Source organism: Tupaia chinensis, unplaced genomic scaffold, assembly GCF_000334495.1.
Source record: "Tupaia chinensis unplaced genomic scaffold, TupChi_1.0 Scaffold000612_1, whole genome shotgun sequence".
Classification (NCBI taxonomy): domain Eukaryota; kingdom Metazoa; phylum Chordata; class Mammalia; order Scandentia; family Tupaiidae; genus Tupaia; species Tupaia belangeri.
Window position 1 is genome coordinate 3,868,142 of NW_006160131.1, and position 9,155 is coordinate 3,877,296.

Sequence of the window (9,155 nt, forward strand, 5' to 3'; positions counted from 1 at the left end):
GGAGCAGCTGCTCCTAATTTTGTCAAAGGTTCAGAAACAACAAGACACGTGGGCCTGCCACTGTTCCTGTTCAACTCCATGGAATTTCGGCCTCCAAGGCCTCCATCGAACGTCCAGAGATATTTTCCCAGGCCAGTGAAAACACACTTCCAGGAGCGACTCCTTCCAAGTGCTCCTGCCTTCGTCAAACAGCTCGGGAGTGTCCCTGCTGGGCCCCGGAGAACGCCGTGTCTTGCACACAGGCGCAAGTAGCTGGTCAAGGGGGCCAGAGCCATTCGGTGGTGAATTTGGAATCAGAACGTGGCACGAGAGGAGCAGGGTTCTGCCTTCTGGACATGCTGCCACGTCCCCCGAGTGGGAAGCATGGGGGCCGGACGTGGTCAGCCCAGCTCTTTGGTGCTCGGATGCCACACTCCGTGGAGAACAGCATGTGTTCGGCTGGGCTTTGTGGCGAGTTTTATAAATCCTCATTTGTGTGCTCAAAGCAGAGAATTCTCTGCCGCGAGGTCTGCCGGCCGGATGCCACCACCAGCACGAGCCGCCCTCTTCCTGCAAATAGGATGCTGGATGTGCCGTTCAGGGGACCCCAGAGAGCAGTCTTGGTTCCATGGAGGATGCAGAGGAAAAGTGACGGCCACAGAAAGGACACTGAGTTTGGAATAGAAGAGCTGGGTCCAAATCTCAGTTTTCTCACTTTCTGGCTTGGACGCCTCACCAGGTCTGCTCCCGGGAGCTTGATGCCCTCGTCTGGAGGGCAGGGTTCAGAACGCCCTTCCTGCCATCTCGTGGGCTTGGTCCATACATGTGCAGAGGCCCTTCCCATCTGAGAAGACATTCTGCCAGGGCTCAGCACACAGGCGGCACCCACTCAGTATCTTTGAGCGGGTGAGTGAATTAATGCCCTGGTACACTTACAAGGGAAACGGAGGCCCTGCGAGGGGCATTGGGATGAGCGTGGTTAATGACCAGACTCACTTAAACACCAGGAAGATGTCCTCTATGATGTTCTGAGCAACTGAAGGGAGCTAGAACACACCATCTGAAAGCTGTCTTGCACATAGACAGGGCACCCTTGTTTAAAGCCTTCCAACAAGGCCTTGCTGCTCTGAGAATGAGCACCTGACCCCAAGGAGTTTCAAATATGGCTGCGGAGCGACAGTCCTGCCCTTGAATCTGGGTGGGCTTGTGATTGCCTGGTCAGTAGAGGGCAGCAGTGATGCTACATGAATTCTGAGACTGTCCTAATGGCCAGACAGCATCTGGCTGGCTGGCTGAGACACTGGCTCCTGGAGCCCTGAGCTGCCATGGGAGACTGTCCACCTGAGTCTATGAACCCAAAGGATCCTTGAGGTCCATAAAATAGTTCTATCTGACATCACTATGGTTTGGGGTATGTGTGAAGTAGCAGTATGTAACCAACATGGCCTAGCCTTCGCCTACTTCCTGATTTCAACGGTGCCACTTCCCCTTGCTCCTCAGTCTCCGGCCACTCGTTCATTCGTTCTTCCTTTCTTCCTTCCTTCCTCCCTTTCTTTCTTTCTTTCTTTCTTTCTTTCTTTCTTTCTTTCTCTTTCTTTCTCTTTTTCTTTCTTTATTTCTTCCTTCCTTCCTTTCTTTTCTCTCTCTCTCTCTCTCTCTCTCTCTTTCTTTCTTTCTTTTTAAGACTTTTGCCATAGGGCATGTGTGTTCGCTGAAGAGATACAGAAAAAGACAGAGAGGGAAAGTGAGAAATCACTCCCCAGGGGGGATGGCCACACTGAAATCCCTTCTCCATTTTCCTCTCAGGATCTTGGGCACACACGCACAAGTGCCTAGTGTGATTTTCTAGCCGCCAGGTCTGGGACTCAAACTGCACTCAGCCATATGGGAGTCCAGTACCTTAACCACCATGCCACCTGCTGGTCCCCACTCTGACTTTCTGGGCTCTGATCACACCCAGCTCATCTCTATCTCAGAACCTTTGTGCTTTCTTTCTCCTCTCCCTGGAACATTCTCCCTCCACTTTGCACCCTGCTCACTCTCCCAGCACTTGCGCTCCACTCAGCTCAAGCTCGGAGGCCGAGCATGACCTCCTGTGTAGGCAGCTCCCTTGTGCTTCTTTTCATCGATCTTATCGCATCCGAGCTTGTTTTCCTAAACTGTTTACTTGTGCTTTGTCTATTCACTAATCAGTGAGCTCCATGCAAGTTGGAGCAATACCTACCTGTGTTCACGATCAAATTCCCTGCCTGGTACAGTTCCTGGAATGTGGGAGGTGCCCAGTATTTCTCTTCCATTTGTCCCTCCCCTCTGCACTAGCCCTCATTCCTTCTGTGGGATGACGTTGAGCATAAGTGTAGTCCCTGCCGAACACTAAGGAGCCCCAAACCGGTGGTGTGAGAGGGTGCAAGGTAAAGGGACAGAAAGGCGTGAGTGAGTTTGCTCGCACACACAGCATCTAAACCCTTGATTCTCAGAGGATGGTCCCTGAGCCAGTGCAGCCTGGGAACTTGGCAGGAGTGCACATTACTGGGCAGCCCCCAAGTCTGTAGAATCAGAGCCTCTGACGAGAGGCCCCGCACTCAGTTTTTAACAACCCCTCTAAGGGATTCTGATGCACAGCTGGAAATTGCTTCTCTCAGTTCGAGTGGCAGGTTTTTATGACTAACGTAATAACTATGTACATGGACCTTTAATGGCCTTTCAGATACCCTCCTCATGACTTCATTAACTGCAGCTCCAGCTGAGAGAGTCACCATTCGAGCCAGGCCTGCTGAGAAGTTGAACTTATATCGGCAGATCATCAGGAACTGCCTCCAGCTCTGGATAAAAGAAACGATGTGACTAAGGTCTTGTTGCAGAAAGAGAATTTTTCCACTATCTATAGGATGGAACTTAAAAGGCTAGAGGCAAAATGATGGCTGTACTCGTCTGAATACCCTGTGTATCAGTTAGAGTGCTTTCAGCTGCAAGTAATGAATTATCAAATAGAGGGTGGAGAAAATAGCCAGACCCTTAAAATTTAGTGTTATAATTATCCTATAAAAATTGTTTCATATATTGTCTTTTTATTTTCAATAATGTCAAAATACTTTCTCATTTTCTATTTGATTTCTTCTTTCACTTACAAGTTATTTAGAAGTGTGTTATTTAGCTTCTAAATATTTGTGATTTTTCCTGATATTACTGTTACTGACTTCTAGTTTAATCCCATCACTATTAAAGAACAAAGTCGGTAGGACTTGATTTTTTTTAATTTCTAAAATATATTGGGAGTTGTTTGATTGCATAGGATATGGTCTATCTTGGTAAATGTCAGTGTGAATGTGAAAAGAATGTGTTTTCCACTATCATTAGATGGAGTGGCATATAAATAGCAATTATTAGATCATGTTGGTTAATAATGTTGCTTACTACCATAAGTAAGTCATCTACGCTAGTACTAATTTTTCTGTTTCCCTGTCCTGTCAATCATAAAGAGAGGCCTGTTGAAACGTCTGACTTTAATAGTATATTTATCTGTTTCTCCTGTCAGTTCTATCAGTTTTGCTTCAGGTGATCTGTAGCTCTGTTATTACATTCATATTCAAGACCATTAAGTTCTCTTCATTTTTTTAATCCCAAAGGGTGCATAAGCTCACCAGAGAAAGAAAAAGAGAGAAAAAGAGAGAGAGAAAATCACCCCCAAATGATGTGTGGTTACACCCCCATCCTTTTTCTTCCATCTCTCCTTCCTGTTAGAGTTCTGGGCATGCATATAAACATGCCTGGCATATTTTTGGGGGGTGGGGTGGGGGTAGAGGTTTTTGCTATAGGGCGCGTGTGCTCTCCAGAAAGACAGAAAGAGACAGAGAGACAGAAAGCAAGAAATCACACACCCACACCCCCGGGGGGATGGTCACACCACAATCCCTTCTCCTACATTCTCCTCTCAGGATCTTGGGCATGTATGCACATGCGCCCAGCATGAATTTAAGCCACCAGGTCCAGGACTCAAACTACATGGGAGTCCAGTGACATAGGCATTATGCTAACTGCTGGTCCCATGCCTGGCATATTTTTAAAGCTTCTGGGACCAGGATTCAAACTGTAGTAGCCCATGGGATGCAGCTTCCCATACACAGCACTCAACCTCTGTCCTACAGGGCCAGGCCAAGACCTCTTCATTAATCAACACTATTTTCATTATAAAAGGTCCTACTTTATGCCTGATAGTATTATTATCTCTGAAATTAACACAGTAATTTAAATTTTCTTTAATTGGTGCTAGTATAGTATATCTGTTACCATTGTTTTGCATTTAACCTATCTGGATCTATAGTTATAGTAAATTTCTTGTAGGTAGTATAAGATTGAATTTGCTTTTTTTTTTTTTCCCAAAAATTTTTGCTATAGGAAACCTGCACTTGCTGGGAGAGAGAGAGAGACAATGAGAGGGAAAGTCAGAAATCATTCCCCAGAAAGAATGACCATGCCATAATCCCTTCTCCATTCTCCTCGTGGGATTTTGGGCATGTGTATATACATGCCTGGCATGATTTTCAAGCTGCCAGGTCCAGGACTCGAACCACAGTTGGCTATGTGGGAGTCTAGCACCTTAACCACTACACCACCTGCTGGCCCCAAATTCTGTTTTTTTAAAATCCAGTCATATAATCTCTACCATTGAATGTGAGTATTTAGGTAATTTACATTTAATGTGATTGTTGATGTGGTTGAGTTTAAAATATCATTTGCAGTTTGTTTTATATTTGTCCTGTTTTTTTCTTTCCATAATTTTCTTTGCTTGAATAAAACATGAATGCATGCAACAAACAAATGAACAACTATAACTCCAGGTGGGATAAATACTACAAAGTAAAATAAACTGAGGTACAATGAGGCAAGGAGATAAAGGTTACTCAGTAAAATAAGGGGTTTCTCAGAGTGCATGGTCAGGGTTCCTGAGCCCAGACCTATGTGTTGTGAAGGAGCAAATACTCCAAGCACTGCTGGCCTGATCACCTCACCCCACAACACATGGGACACCGGAAGGAAATTGCCACAAACATCATAGTTGAGTGCGTTTTCTTATCTTCTCTTTTGTTTCCTGGACATTTGAACTATGATATTGCATTTTATTCACTGATATTTCTCAGGTCCCTCCAACTCAGAACTGTGACATCTCTTAACAAGAAGTATTGCAAAGGTAAGTTCACAATCACGGAACACCAAATAAAGTAAGTGTTAATAAATTCTTAACACAATTAAGTTAAGAAATCTGATTGCAGGGCCAGTAGGTGGCATGGTGGTTAAGGCACTGGATTCCCACACAGCCAGCCATGGTTTTGAGTCCCAAACCTGGCAGCTTGCTTTCTCACTTTACCCCTCTCTCTCCATTTCTCTCTGTTCAAATTAAATATAATAATAAAATAAATTAAATAATTCTTTTTAAAAAAAAAAGTCTGGTTGCCACTCACTGAATTTGATGGATAAATATTTAAATAATAATAACAGGATTCATCTTTATTAATTTTTTTCTTTTATGGCCAAAAATAAATAAATAAGAGGAATGCCCCCCCCCCATAGGGCATGGTCACACTGCAATCCCTTCTCCTCCATTTCTCGCTCCTGGTGGGATTTGGGGCATGTGCAGGTGGTACCTGGTATGTTTTCAATCCACCATGTCCAAGACTCAAACTGAAGTTAGGCCATGTGGGATCCAGCCACCTTAACTACCAGGCCATGGGCTGGCCCCCTATCCCTTTTAAAATACTCAAGAAACAGAAAGATGTCTCCATTTGAAAGAAAAGTTTAGGATGACCCATCCTTCTAAAGGACTCTATTACTTTGAGAAGTTGAATTTAGTTTTGGATGCCTGTGATCCTATCTGAGTAAAGAAGCACACTCAGTGAGAGCAAAGAGGCCTTGATGAATAGAGACCCCCACAGGCCCTGGTAATGGAATCAGCATGCAGTAGTGAGGCAGGACTGCTGGGTTTCTGATAGATTGATTGGATCTGCAGATTAACACGGTAAGAAAGACTCCAGGTGTTCTGGAACATTTTCTCACTTCTAAAGAATGCTTCAAGCTTTTTCTAGTTAATCTGCAGTCTATTTGCAAGAACATGAGATAAACTGAGGCATGGAATGCCACTGAATTAATCTAGTCATACAGCTACAAGAACCACAAACCCCTGCTTTTGTATCTGGCCTAGGATGAGAAATAATCATCTTAAAGAGGTCCTTGCTTCCCTGACTGTAGAATCTGGTGACTGAATACTCACTGTTTACAAGGACAGAGTTTCATGCAAAACTTGGACAGCAGAGTAGTGAGGTGGAACAGAGATTATTTCTCTCTTGTATACAGGTTGATTGACTAGCCAATGGCCTTAAGAAATGCAATGCACTGGGACCAGCAGATGGCGTAATGGTTACGTCACTGGACTCCCACATAGTCGACCACTGTTTGAGTCCCAGACCCAGTGGCTATAAGCCCAAGCCAGGTTTGTATGTGCATGCCCAAAATCCCAAGAGGAGAATGGAGGAGAAGAGATTGAGGCACGGCCATCCCTCCTGGGGACTGATTTCTCACTTTCTCTCTCTCTGTCTCTCTGGTGAGTGTGCATACCCTACAGCAAAAATCTCTCTTAAAAAAAAAAAAAAAAAAAAAAAAACAATTCACCTATAAATTCTCACTTCTACAATTCAGTGATGGTAGAGAGATAAACGGAAAGACAAATACTGCAAGGATGTCTCCATAATTACTTTTTGTGCAGTAAGACTTCAAGGGCCAGAGGGAGAAAGAGCTTTAACTTTTAATTTTATGTGCTTTTGCTCATCTAAATATTTTTACAATAATTCTTTATTCTTTTTATTGTTTTTTAAAACTTTATAAACTAGTTTAACTTTTATGAGTAAAGCAAGTTCTAAGATAAAAAGTCTGACTTCTTCTCATGATAAAATTCTATGAGAACATTCACTGGCCTGGAACTGTAGCTCCCTCAGGGCTTCATATACAATCACTGTACTTTGGAACTGCTTTAAAAGTGCTCAAATGATTATGACAAGTAGCTAAGGCAAAAGGCACTGGCCTGGTACGTCCTCTTTTCTGACCTTTGAAATATCTGTGAACATTGTAAACTCTAATTCTGACCACTGGGGGCTTTACAATTCAACATGACCCCAGAGTTAAACAGTCATCTGGGCAGATCAAATGATCAAAAACTGCAAGTAGAGACTTCTACTGCTGGCTCTGATAGAGCAATAAAGATCAGATTAAACCTTCTGCCTGAAATAACTCCAAAAATTAGACAAAATGCAGTCATGCATTGGATAATGACATTTTAGTCCATGGTGGCCAATATATATATATTGGTTGTCCTGTAAGATGCTAACTACCTAAACTATATAGCCTAGGTATGCAATAGGCTAAGCCATCTAGGTTTGTGTAAGTACACTTTACGATGTTCGCACAATGACAAGATGACCCAATGACACACTTCTCAGAATGTATCTGTGTTGTTATGCAATGTAAGACTGTATATGAAAAATCAGTTTCGGGGAACCAGCAGTTAGCGTAATGGCTATGTCGCTGGACTCCCACGTAGTCGACAGCGGTTCACGTCCCAGACCCGGTGGCTTAAAACTCACGCCGGGCGCGTGTGCGTGCGTGCCCAAGATCCCGAGAGGAGAATGGAGGAGAAGGGATTGCGGCGTGACCATCCCCCCTGGGGGGTGATTTCTCGCTTTCTGTCTCTATGTCTCTCTCTGTCTGTCTGGCGAGCGCATGCGCCCTACAGTGAAAATCTCTCCAAAAAAAAAAGAAAAAAAAAATCAGTTTCAAGACTTTGAACACTGTCTCAGTCCATTGCTGCTACTGTAACAAAATATCTTATACTGAGTAATTTATAAATAATAGAAATGTATTTCTTACAGTTCTGGAGGCTAGGAAGTCCAAGGTACCAATAGATTTGGTGTCTGATGATGATACTTCTCACTGCATCTTCATGTGGCAGAAGGGCAAAAGGAGCTGGGAATAAAAGTGATAAAAATTGATTGATCTGTTATCACAGTTTGATGGTCATGTTCCCCTAGATGCCGCTTCTCCAAGTACTAATTAAGAGACCTAGACTCCTTTCTTATTGTGATTTTGCGACCCTGTGGCTTCAAAATTGCCCTGGTATCAGTTGACTGGAGAATGAATAGATTTACTTGGGGTAGAATTTTAGGCATAGGTTTGGAAATAGCATCTATCCTTTTCCCCATAATTCACTGTCCATGACCAACCTAATCACCAGGGAGACTAGAAATCTAGAGCTCATAGAATTTAGTCCCCATCAAGAGTCCTCAAAGAGTCTACAGAGTTTTGTTTTGTTTTTAACTATAACTATTGTTTTTAGGAGAGATTTTTGCAATAGGGCACATACACTTGCTGGAGAGACAGAGAGAGACAGAGAGACAAAAATTAAGAAATCACCTCCCAAAGGAAATGGCCAGGCTACAATCCCTTCTCCTCCACTCTCCTCTTAGGATTTTGGACATGCATACACACACACACACACACACACACACACACACACACACATAAACACCTGACATGACTTTTAAGCCTCCGGGTATGGGACTCTAACTGCAGTTGACTATGTGAGAGTCCAGCGACATAATCATTATGCCATCTGCTGGTCTGTATGGAATGCTTTAAAGAATTCCAAAAATGTCCCCATTTTTAAAATGGAATATGTTAATCCTTTTCATAAATAGCAATACAGGTGGGAATTCAGCTAAGCAACATTACTCCATACAGTCATTCGGGGATCCAGGCTGGTAGTGATTCTGCCATGTTAAAAAGTTCTCAGAAGAGCGTAGAGAATCAGATCCCAAGTTGCACTCGTCATCTACACTCAAATACTGTCATCGACCACATGATCATATCTAGCTGCAAAGGGAGATATGAAATGTCGTCTGTGTGCCATGTACAAGGAAGCAGTGAGTTTCTCTGAAGCTAGAGTCTATAGAGTCTGCCCAACCTGGGTTTTTTCACTTTCCCTGCCAAACACCAGTTACTCTCTTAATTTCTTTCATGGATAGTCTTCCCCCATCTATGACTTGGCATGTGTGCATCTAGCTATGCTTCTAACCTGATATAGCATTGGATTTCCCAATTCAGTCTGTTTCTTTTTTTTTTTTTTTTTTTTT

General features: G+C 43.4%; 1 long non-coding RNA gene across 1 annotated transcript in view; it reads right to left on the reverse strand.

Annotated features, from left to right (window-relative positions):
• LOC114009747 (uncharacterized) overlaps window positions 1-9,155 on the reverse strand; it is a 28,533-nt gene that overhangs the window by 12,990 nt on the left and 6,388 nt on the right. The window contains exon 2 of the long non-coding RNA XR_003551138.1: window positions 7,894-7,989. This is a non-coding gene — a long non-coding RNA (uncharacterized LOC114009747). The remainder of the gene's footprint in view (window positions 1-7,893; window positions 7,990-9,155) is intronic.